We start from the raw sequence: 12,825 nt of genomic DNA, 5'->3' as shown, positions 1-12,825 counted from the left end.
AAGAATGACAAAGGGGGGAAATGTTGATTGTTTTCTGTTGGGAACAGATAATCCCTCCTATCTGGCAGCAATGGGCCAATTTCCAGGGGTCAGTAGTAGATGTCACTTGTTTGTGCAGCTTGTAAGAACCAATCAAAAGTACCAACTTCATTGTCTGGATATAACTCTTAAAAACTTATTTCTATTGGGTAAAGATTCTACTTCTGTACTCATGGTGTATGCAGGAAACACATAACAGAACATTACACAACCCAGCTATAATATACTGTTCATTAAAATTAATGGATTAAAAAAAATTACAGGCTGGTGGGAATGCAATTTCACAATATACACTTCCGACAAGTCCTGAGTATACAGAAGCAGAATTTATGCACTTAATTTTTTTCATGGCGGCTGTGTGCCCCTTCTTCATTTCCATTCCTCAGTAGTGCCCCTAGTAATCTGACTCACCGTAAGCAATGCCATGGGGGTCTTACTGGTGAACATTAATAAATCTGATCGTTTTGGAATCTGCAATTAAGAAGAGATCATGTGTATCACTGGAAAAACAGTGCATATAAAATTAATGAAAAAAAAATTTAGGCCTGAATTTAACTCTGGGCATGATTCAGGCAAGTGACAACCCTCCTCCCCTACCCTCCCCGCTCCCCCTCCCCCCATTTCTGCATGCCCCTGGTAATTTGATTACCCAATACCAGCGGGAAAGCAGCAGCTGGCCAACAGGCAGGAGCAGGATGTCAGAAGATATGAGGCCAGAAGGAACAATCCCCGGCATTCAGGCAAGTCGGGAAGGTGGGAGAGCCTGAAGCAGGAGAGACCTAAGCTTGCCTTAATACAAAAGTAAAATACTGCAGATGCTAGAAATCTGAAATAAAAACAGAAAATACTAGAAATACTCAGCAGGTCAAGTAGCATCCTTGGAGAGCGAAACAGAGTTAACATTTAATCTTATTGAAACATATAAGATTCTGAGGAAGCTTAACAGGATAGATGCTGAGAGGATGTTTTCTCTCGTGGGGGAATCTAGAACTAGGGGGCATAGTTTCAGAATAAGGAGTCACCCATTTAAGACGGAGATGAGGAATTTCTTCTCTCAGAGGGTAATGAATCTTATGAATTCTCTACCCCAGAGAGCTGTGGAGGCTGCATCATTGAATATATTCAAGGCGGAGATAGACAGATTTTTGAACTACAGTGGAGTCAAGGGCTATGAGGAACAGACAGGAAAGTGGAGTTGAGGCCAAGATCAGATCAGCCATGATCTTATTGAATGGCGGAGCAGGCTTGAGGGCCAAATGGCCTACTCCTGCTCCTATTTCTTATGTAACCCCAGCCTATCCAATCTTTCCTCATGGCTAAAGTTCTCCAGTCCAGGCAACATCCTCGTAAATATCCTATGTACCTTCTCAAATGCAATCACATCTTTCCTGTAACGTGATGACCAGAACTGCACACAGTATTCTAGCTGTGGCCTGACTAGTGTTTTATACAGTTCAAGCATAACCTTCATGCTCTTATATTCTGTGCATCGGCTAATAAAGGCAAGTATCCTACATGCCTTCTTAACCACTTTATTGACCTGTCCTGCTACATTCAGGGATTTGTGGACATGCACTCCAAGGTCCCTCTATTCCTCTGCACTTCTCAGTGCGGACCTGCATGACACAATCTCAATTGGAGCATTTAAAGGGTCAGTCCAAAAATGGAACTTGCAGGGGTTTTCAGGTTTGGCACCAAGGCAGAAAATGAAAAAGCAAAATACTGCGGAAGCTGGGAAATCTGCAATAAAAACAGAAAATGGTGGAAATACTCAGCAGGTCAGGCAGCATCTGCGGAGAGAGAAACAGAGTTAACATTTCAGGTCGATGACCTTTTGTCAAAACTGGAAAAAGTTAGAGATGTAACATTTTAAGCAAGTGCTGAGGCAGGAAAAGGGGGAGGGGAGGAAAGAGCAAAAAGGAAATTCTGTGACAGGGTGGCAGGCAGGAGTGATTAAATGACAAAAGGTATGATTGTACAATGCAAAAAGAGATGGTAATGGAACAGGTAAAGAAACAAAAGTTGAGTGTAGAAGAGGTTTTTATTTCCTAAGCTTATCTTGTGCCCGGAGGACCATTCCTACTCCTGGCCCCACAAGCAAAGTGAAAAAACAAGTGAAAACTTAGCTCGTTGGGCTTCTTCTTATCCCAGCTCTTCGCACTATCTTTACCTAACAGGAAAGTCACAATGGCTTCCCCACTCAGGCTACTGGTTAAAATAGCAGTGGTGCCCCGATTACATCGGAGTTCGATCTGCATATTTAAAAAAAGACCCCACCAGTTTTCAGCAGCTGTCGTTGCCACCAGCTCAGAAGAACAGGTTAAAATTGAAATATGGTAAGGGGACGGGAGCTCAGCAGGTAAGTCTCCCAATCATTTTTAATTGCCTACTCGCCCATTTTTTGCCAGGTGGGCAGGGTTAAAATCACCCCTAATGTTTCAAGAATACAATAGAATTTATTATCAAGTTGATGTTCCGGAAGTTAATAAATGCCCTGCCTGTTTCCATCAGATGAGTTCAAATTCTGGACCTTGCATTAAAATGGGTATAATGTTTATCCCACAATCCATTTAGCTATTTAGTAAAAATGCACAAAATCTACCCAGAAACTGATGTGATCATCCACCAGTACTAAAGCTCTTTTAATCTGTGAAATTTATAACTATTCAATAGGTTTTATATCCACACATAATGTCTGCTGTGTATCTGCCTTTGAAGAACATATCTTTGATTGAGATAGCTGCAATTGTTTTGTCTGAGGAAGAACATGTGGTGCAGCAAATTCAGTGATGATGGAGGAAGAAAGTTAATGAGCTAGACAAATGACTAATCTTTAGAAAGAAAGTGCCTCAGAGATTTGGATTCAAGAGCAAGGTGATCACATAGATTGTGTGTACACACACACTGTTTCAGTTAATTCAATTTATGTGAATGGCAGTGAAAGATACAGCTGCCTTATCTTTTTACCATGCTCCTAGCAAAGATGGGAGAGATTTTCATCTGCCTACTCCCTTGTTCATGCTCAAAATCGGCGTGGCAACAGATTAAATTTATTTTTCAAGAATCTCTTGCCCATTAGTTGCCCAGTGCCCAGCTGCCACTGATTTTGAACAAGCCTTGAAATGGATAGCCAGCGTTTCTGCTCGAAGCCTTATTTCAATCTTTAAATCAGGGTCCTATGTCAGTTGTAGGAACCCAAGAGATTACCATGCCTTTTTGTGTACTAATAGGCAGAGAATGCGGACATTCCTCCCATTGGTACTGGGCATTGAGTGGCTTGACCAGCAATCCTTAAATGGCTGACCTAGCTCCAGCTGGCTGATTTTCATCTCTCTAGGGTCAGTAAGGTGCTCAAATACACGAGCAGCTCTCTGATGACATCTGTAAGATATCCAACCAATGAAGCCCCAGAGCGGTAGAATGGAAGCCATATGATATCCAGATGTGTCATTGAGCAAGCAATGCACCTTCTGGACAGATCTGGAGGTGCCCTTCAGTACTCACCAGCCAGGGTCTTCAGAATGATTGTGGTGTGCTGCACTCTGCACAATATTGCACAGTAGCACGGATTGAAGCTGCAGGAGGAACAAGGTACTGAGCACATATAGTCTGCAGACAAATTCAAGGAGGAGGAGGAGGAAGACGGCAACCCCAGTGGAGCACCAGCCATTGGCATTGTTGCCTGGGATGCCAGGGATTCCTTTATATCTGTAAGGTTCAGTTTGTAACTACCACTGGACACATATAACAACCAAATCCAATGGCCACTCTCATCCCACTCCCCTCACCATCCCACTCCCCTCACCACCCCCCCTCCCTACCAATCCCACTAGCACCAAGCAGTCCTGCTATCAACAATCTACCCATTGCACATCCTCTCCATTGGTCCCCATCAATTCATGTCTTCCCATTCATCAACAAACAACTGAAAAGATGAGTTGCCACCCAGCAACCAAGAAAGGGTAACATGGGAAAGTGTTGCAATGTAATACATTTTCGACTAAAGAACGGAAGCTTAACAACATAACATTTTCTCAAACACCCGTGTGCATACACTTGTGCCACTACAAAGCTTTACTCTTCCTTTTCCTAATGCTCCTACATGGTGCGACCCCTGTGGCGTGAGCCGGGAGGCAGGCTGCTCAGATTATTGCTCAGAGTTCCCACTTCCATGTCCCCTTTCACCATTATCCCTCATAGCTGCTCTTCACTCCTAATATTCTGCTGAAGCGCAGCTTGGGACAGATCAGTGACGCACTGTAAGGCCAAGTCTAAGGTGTCTGTTATTCTATTTAAGGCGCCAGACACCGGCATCCACAGTCTGCATGGCCATGGCCAAGTCCTACATGGACTAATTTGATTGTTGTGATTGATGTTCCATGGAGTTGGCCACTCTATCCATGGAAGAAGATATCCTCGCAATGCTCGGTGACACCAACCTATGCATGCTTGAGGTAGACTCCTCCATTCTCTCTGCAATCATGGACAGTGTGCTTGGAAAGCCTGTCAGTATGTCACAGATTTTCTGCTGGCCCTCAATGATTATCCTTATCATCAATGGCCCCTGGGTTACATTATCTGTGTCCAGCTGAGCAGATCTTGGAAAAGGCTGCAACCTCCGACATGGACTTTCCACAGCTGTTACCTGCTGCAATGGTCTGCTCTCATTCATTTGTGAACTGTGATTCACTGAGTCAAAAGCCATTTATCTGTCTAACTGGATGCACCCTAGTGCGAGTATCTATGCTGGTACATGGTAAACATGAGTTCAGTGATGGTGCACCTTCAGAAGGAATACGCTCCTGTGATGATTCATCATCTATAAGGTCCACGGACTACTGCTATATGTGTGAAGGCCCTGGCAGAGAAAAGTTTTGAATTAGTATTGGCAAGGTAAGAATGTTATAACTTTGCCTTACGAAGGTGATCATATTTCATTCGCTGCTAAAAGCAAGTGAACATAATTGAGTGTTGTATGACATGTGGGTCGATTATATTTAATTCTGTTACCAGGTAGCTGGGAAGTTCCCAACTCTCCATCTTCGATGGTCAGGGACACTGAAACACCACTGATCTCCAGCGCTTCCTTCTCTGCAGTTGTCAGCTGTGAGATCTGTAGAAGACTACCTCCTATGAGTAACTAATTGCATGTGTTCACCTGTAACACTGAGAACCTGGTTCATGGCTGTCGTTTGAGAAACAACTCTGCCAATGTTCTACCAGTAGTTGTATGAAGAGTATTACGATAAGTAATCAGAAAGTTTGCTAGTTGTGGTTCAACAATAACTGCCGTTTCCTTGGAGTTGGATCCAACATTTGCTTGATGAGAGCATGGTTTACAATGTGTACTGTGCACTCTGCTGCATTTGAAGCAGGGTGGTACAGTGGAACCTTGGTATATTTCACACCATTTCTGCTTGTGAACTGTGTAAATTATTCTGAACAAAATTGCGCCCCATTATCAGCCACGATTTCTTTTGGGAGACCATAGGAAGAAAAGAATTTTCGCAAAATGTCAAGTGTTTTACTTGTTATTTACCACATCGGAAAATTCTCTACTCACTTCAAATTACTATCAACAACTGTTGTCCTTCTAACTCAGAAAAATATAAATGTAACCTTTGCCACACCCTGGGAGGCCATTTCCATGGCTATAATGGTACTGATGGTGGTTTCTTGCTTACCGATTGACATGTTGTACACTGACTAACAATGTACTCTATATCTTTATCTAAACCTGACCACCATTAGTAACTGCGTGCAAACTCTTGGTCAAGCCCAGGTGCTGGTCATGAAGATCTTCTAATAATTTGGACCTGAATTTATTTGGAATAACCACTCTTGCACGCCACATGATACAATCTTTATCCACGAACAATTCATTCCTACGAACGAAGTATGGATGAATATCTTCCTCTGATTCCTGGTTTGGCCATCCATTTGCTATGTAATCATACACCTTTGACATAACTGGGGCACGTTTGGTTGCTTTACCAATCTCTTCAGCTGTGACTGGCAGCTCATCAATGTATAAAAAATAGAACATTTCTTCTCTATTGGATGTAACTTGTGTTGGGGATGGCAACCTGGATATAGCATCAGCATTACTGTAATCAGCTGAACATCTGTACTCAATGTCATGCGTACATGCTGACAAAATCAAAGCCCATCTCTGCATTCAGGCTGTAGCTAAGGTTGGAACTGGGGACTTTGGATGGAGGGTTGCTGTCAGGGACTTATGGCCAGAAGCAATGGTAAACTTATGACCATACAAGTATTTGTGGAACTTCTTGACCCCAAAAATCAATGCTAAAGCTTCTCTTTTGATCTGCATATAATTATGCTCACTGGCACTGAAAGTGCATGAAGCAAAAACAATTGGTCTCTCTTCCCCACTAACTAGTACATGAAAGATCACTGCCCCAACTCTATATGGAGAGGCATCACATGCTAGCTTGATCTCCTTAGGTACGTCATAGTGAACTAACATGGTACTCTTTACCAACAGGCTTTTACACTCCTTGAATGCTGCATCGCATTCTTCTGACTACTTCCAGAGGACCTGTTTTTTCAACAGCTCAATCAGTGGATGTAACACTGTAGACAGATTTGGTAGGAACTTCCCATAATAGTTCAAAAGACCAAAACATGATCGAAGTTCAGTGACATTCTTAGGAATGGGTGCATTTCTGATTGCATCCAAATTTTCCCTTGGTTGGATGTAAACTATCTTTGTACACTCTGTGCCTTAAGCACTCCACTGAATTTTGACATAACTCATACTTGTGAACAGTCACTCATACTCTGTGCTTCTCCAATCGTTTGAGCACGTCATTCAATACGTTATTATGGATTTGCCTGTTTGGTGCTGATATACGTATGTCATCTAAATAACATATCACCTATTCAAGACCTTGCAAAATCTGGTTCATCAACTCTTGGAATATTGTGGGGGCGATAGACATTCTAAATAGTAGCTTATTAAACCGATCTGGGCCTAGGTGAGTATTTATAGTCAAGCATTACTTGGACTCCTCATCTAGCTCAAGTTGTAAGTAGGCATTTGTCAGATCTAACTTCGAGAAGATCTGGCCACCTGTCAGTGTTGTGAACAAATCTCTTAAATTTGGCAATGTATTGGGGAGATTACCCTCTAGAACCAGGTTTATGGTTACTTTATAATCACCACACAACCTTACCTTACCATCTGACTTAGGTACAACAACAATGGGCATAGCCCAATTACTTAGATCTACCTTCGAGATAATGTTTTCAGCCTCTAGTCTTTTGTGTTCTTACTCAAATTTCTCCTTGAGTGTGTATGATATCGGACGCTGCTTGCAGTAAACTGGTCTAGCGTTCTTCTGTACTCTGACACTCGCCTTGAAGTCTTGGATCGGACTGCCTGTTTGCGGAATACCTTTAGATATTGCTTGATAATGTCACCTTTCGATTCAAATTTCATTTCCACACGAAAAATCTAATTCCAATCCAGCTTCAGTGATTCCAACCAATTTCTACCTGTCAAGGCAGGCTTGTCTCCTGCCATTACTATGAGAGGCAAGCTCGGAAACTGATTATTTTATTTCACCGATATGGTGATACTTCCTACAACAGAGATTTGCTCTCCTGTGTAGCCTCACAACTCTATCTTCGATTTCTCTAGTCGAAAATCACTCAACTTGTTGAGATACAATGATTCTGGTATTATACTCACGGATGCACCAGTGTCGATTTCCATGGGTATCCTAGTTCCTGCAATGTCTATCTTTATCGCGAATTGCTAATAGATACCCTCATGCTCCTGATGTCATATATCTCCAGAACTTCCTTGTCCTGTTGCTTCTCTTCAGTGCTATGTATTCTCTGGCGATTTCTGCTTATAGCATTGAAAATCAGTTTACTCTTTAGTCGGCATGCCTTCGCAAAATGCCCAGTTTTCTTGCAGTAGAAACATTCTGCCTTCACATATGGACAGCTCTGAGCAATGTGTTATCCCAGGCACCGATAGCATGACTTAAATGTACTGTTGCCTTGGCCAGTTGCTGAGGCCTTGGGGCCCAACTGCCTTTTACTTTTAACCTGCAGGCAATTCACCTCGGTTGTCTGATGACTGGAAATGTTGCAAAATTCTTAGGAGTATTGGTCGGCCATATCCATCGATATAGCTATCTGATAAGCTAAATCAAAAGTCAAGTTAGGGGTTGTCAAAAAGTTCCTTCTGATTGCTTCATTTTCATCCAACAAACAAAGCAAAATGAAGCTCAATGTAAGCTCGAGGAAAAGTACCTCATCTTCCACACTTTCGAGCCTTCTGGACACAACAGCGAGTTCCACAATTTCAGTCCATAACCTCTGCCCCAATTTTTTCTGATGGCAGCTGTTGATGATTCTGCCATTCCCATTCCTTTTCTAGACCCAGCTTTTGTTTCTTAACTTGTCCCATTACCATCTGCTTTTGCTTTGTACAATCATACCTTTTGTCATTTAATCACTCCTGCCTTCCACCCTATCACAGACCTTCCATTTTGTTCTTTCCTCCCCTCCCCACCTTTCCCTGCCCCCACACTTGCTTAAAATCTGTTTCCAGTTCTGACAAAGGGTCATCTACCTGAAATATTAACTCTGTTTCTCTCTCCAAAGATGCTGCCTGACCTGCTGAGTATTTCCACCATTTTCAGTTTTTATTTCAGATTTCCAGCATCTGCAGTATTTTGCTTTTCTTTTAAGGCAAACTTAGGTCTCTCCTGCTCCAGGCTCTCCCACCTTTCCAACTTACCTGGATGCCGGGGACTGTTCCTTCCCCTTTGTGACAGTGTATGATGTACGTCTTAACTATGTTTCCGAACTATGTGCATCTTCTAAGTGTTTCCTTACACGAGAAGAGGAAGTGAGCTGGCATTTCAATGGCTGCATCTAGGAATAGGATGGTACAATCCCTCCTTATGCTGACTGTTACTGATGTACACTATTACAGATAGAGCAGCGTGGAAGCCCCGACCTGCGTGAGAATACCAGCGGCAGATCGGTGTCATAAAAGGAGTGGCGTGGAAGCCTTGGGGAGCAGCGTGGAGGTCCCAACTTGTGTGAGAACACCAGCGGCAGGTCGGGGCCATAAAAGGAGTGGCATGGAGGCATACTATTCTAGGGAGCAGCGCGAGCAGGTGCAGGAGGGCGACAGCAGCAAAGAGTGACATCATCAAGGTCCAGGTCAGTGATTAGAGCGTGGGCAGATACAGCAGGAGCAGTGAGAGACTGTAGAGGGATGTGATTGGGGCCCAGGAGAAGCATGAGTTCGGGGCCAGGGGCCCAGGGGCAGCACGGGCCAGCCCACACTGCGATATGTGTGCGCACTAGGTCCGTGCAGCAGAGCTGGTCTCCAGTCGTCTTGGGTAATCCTTGCAACTGGACCAAGACCTAGTTCTGGCAAGCCCATGTGGTGGCTGGTGTACAACGACCACCACATGTTAAAAAAATCCATGCACAGGTATCTTCCATCCTTAAGAATGTAGTTCGGGTCCTTCATTGAAACACCTGTGAACTCATCCTTTTTTGGCGTGGAAGCAAGTCATCCTCATTTTGAGGGGCCTATGATAATGATGATGATGCTGGGTCAGTAGATGACACACTGCCAGGCACTATAAGTGCTACCTGGGCCTGTACTCAGCTGTCAAATCTGTAAGAAAGAATGAACTTGCATTTACAGAGTGCCTCATTACGTCCTAAGGATGTCTCAAAGAACTTCACATCCAATGAGCCTACGCTTACATTCCTGGAAAGGGATCAAGGATGAGAAAATGTAATATCTGCATATTTTATATTTATGTAAGTACTAATACGGTATATGGAAAGCCTAAAAGAGAATAAGTATAGTTGAAAAAGGTAACGATTGATGTTCGTTTGTCAGCCATGGTTGGTTGGTCGCAATCTCACCTCTGGAGTCAGAAGGGTCGTGGGTTCAAGTCCCACTCCAGAGACTTGAGCGCATAATCAAGGCTGGCATTCCCACTGCCAGTACTGAGGGTGTGCTGCACTGTCTGAGGTGCCATCTTTCGGATGAGTACTTAAATCAACTGCTGTCTCAAGTGGACATAAAAGATCCCATGGCACTATTCAAAGAAGAGATGGGGAGTTTCCCTCGGTGTCCTGGCCAATATTTATTCCTCAATTAATTCCTAATAACAGATTATCTGGTCATTATCACATTGCTGTTTGTGGGACCTTGCTGTGCAAAAATTGGCTGCTGTGTGTCCTATATTACAACAGTGACTACACTTCAAAAGCACTTCATGGCTGTAAAGTGCTTTGGGTCGTGAAAGATGTTATATAAATGCAATTTTATACCTAAGGACACGGTAGCATAGTAGTTATGTTATTGGACTAATAATTCAGAAACCTAGACTAATCATCCGGAGAAATGAGTTCAAATCGCACCAAGGCAGCTAAATTCTGTTAATTCAGTAAATCTGGATTAAAAAGCTAGTATCATGAAACTACCGGATTGTTGTGAAAACCCATCTGGTTCACTAATGTCCTTTAGGTAAGAAAATCTGCCATCCTTACCTGGTCTGGCCTATATGTGACTCCAGACCCACAGCGATGTGGTTATCTCTTAACTGCCCTCTGTAATGGCCTAGCAAGCCACTTAGTTGCATTCAAGAAGGCGGCTCGCCACCACCTTCTTGAGGCAATTAGTGACGTTCACATCCTGTGAATAAATAAAAACAAATCCTTTGTTTCATAATAAGGAAGAAGCAAGTTATGTTGACAAATTTCTTTAAGAATGTTATGAATAATACCTTATATTCTACTTGACAGTCTCATTCCAGATAATGCTATTATGGTACCAGGCCACTACTCAGTTGTTACTTAAGTAATCAAGAAAAATTAAAATAAAACCATGAAATTCATATGAACATTTTCTAATTTGACTAGATCTAATCAGAAGCTTGAGATATAAATAGAGTGTATTATGGAGAACAGAAAAATATGTATATTCTCATGGGGACAATTACCTCATGACTCAGTCAGTTAACCATAACACATAAGTTATAAGTTTAAATTAGTTAGAGCCACTGTAGAACCAACTATCAGTCTTGTCTGAAAGCAGTGTTTGATATACAAATATTGATGAACGCAGTGCTGTCTCCTTGTTCTTAATGTAGATTTCAGGAATTATAGATACCAATGTATCCTGAAAATAATTTGAATAATGATCTGCCGATGAAGGATTTCAGTTTGTAAGTATTCTATCTGAATATGCATAACTGCATTAATTCACTATATATAATAAAATATAACTATCATAAACCATAATGAATTTGACATGCCAATTAGATAGTTATGCATGATAGCAAACCTGTGCATTTACACACAAACCTTGTATCAAAGCATCACTGATTTAGCTACTCACAGCACTAGGAAGGGCAAACTCAAACACCCAGCAGCTTGAGTTTTGAAGTCCAAAATGCAGGTCCCCCGCTCCCTGACCGCATGATAAAAAGTTTACAGTAAGTTAAGATCCAAACTCAGCCTTCCTGTGTGGTCTTCTTGTCAACATCAAAGACAACCTTATAATACACTCCTTCCATCAAAAGAAAGTATTCCTTTTTACCCTTTCATAACTAAACGTCAAACTTTCTCTTTATAGGTATATGCGCTCGAGTGCATCATGATGGGGGGTAAATTCAACCTTGTTTCATTGATTTTCTGGGTGAAAAATTAGACCTGGAGGGATGAATTTCATGTTGTGATCAATCCTACCCAATCTCTCCTGGATTAGTGCAGATGCCAAATTGGTATTCGGTGATTCCCAAGTGTGCAGGGTGCCTGCCTGAAACAGGGATCCTAATGCTGGCAATACAAAATTGGTGAAAAAATGGGTGTACCATACGCAGCACATGCTCCACCCGGTTGCTCAGCGTCGTTGGTGGCCTAACCAATGGTCCTTAAAGGGACCACTGGTGGCCATCCAATAAAAGGTAAGGGCACTTTTAACAGTTTCATTTCTAAGGAGCCAGACGAAACAGGATCGTGGGCAAACCTGGCTTTGGATCTGAATGAAATTCTGATTCAGGATGCCTAATTGCCATTTGCAGCTCACTGGTTTCATACAGATAAAGTCCAAGGCCCAATCTTGAACAGGCCTCAGGCTGATGTCTTCAGACGTGTGGTATTATCACACCATCCATTTTGTGCTGGAAACCAGTGCAAGTTGATTTTCATAGAAATCGATTATAATAATGTGACCAAGTTCTCATGAGTTGCTTGTGGCTGAAGTAATAAACCAAGAAACTATCATCAGAATGGGTTGTTCATCGATGTTAGATTGAGACGTTCAGTCATTCAGGTAGACCAGTGGCCATTATAGAACATCACAAAGGCAGAGGTTTGTAACTCATAACAATTGCTAGCATAGTCCGGTGTGCACATTATGCAAATATTAATATTTTCCCTTTAAAATAAATGGGTTAATGTCTCCATTAAAATAGCAGAAGGGCGAACTAGGTACAAGTACATTACGCATTCATATGACATTAATTTAATTTCTACCCAATATTTGGGTCTTGCGTTCATTTTGATGGTGTTCACCTTGTCTGGTAATAAGAGGAATACATTTTTTTCTCTCAAAATATTTCCTAATGCCTACCAGTAGCTTGGAAATATTAATATGCAACAAGCGATATATAATTGAGATGAAAATTATACCAACATTATCGCTCATAGGGACTTTTTGTGGGTCCAAAATAATCTTTTGGAGTTTGGTGATGAGCAATGTCTGATGGA

This window comes from Pristiophorus japonicus, chromosome 7 (genome assembly GCF_044704955.1).
Source record: "Pristiophorus japonicus isolate sPriJap1 chromosome 7, sPriJap1.hap1, whole genome shotgun sequence".
Taxonomy (NCBI): domain Eukaryota; kingdom Metazoa; phylum Chordata; class Chondrichthyes; family Pristiophoridae; genus Pristiophorus; species Pristiophorus japonicus.
This window is presented reverse-complemented; position numbering follows the sequence as displayed.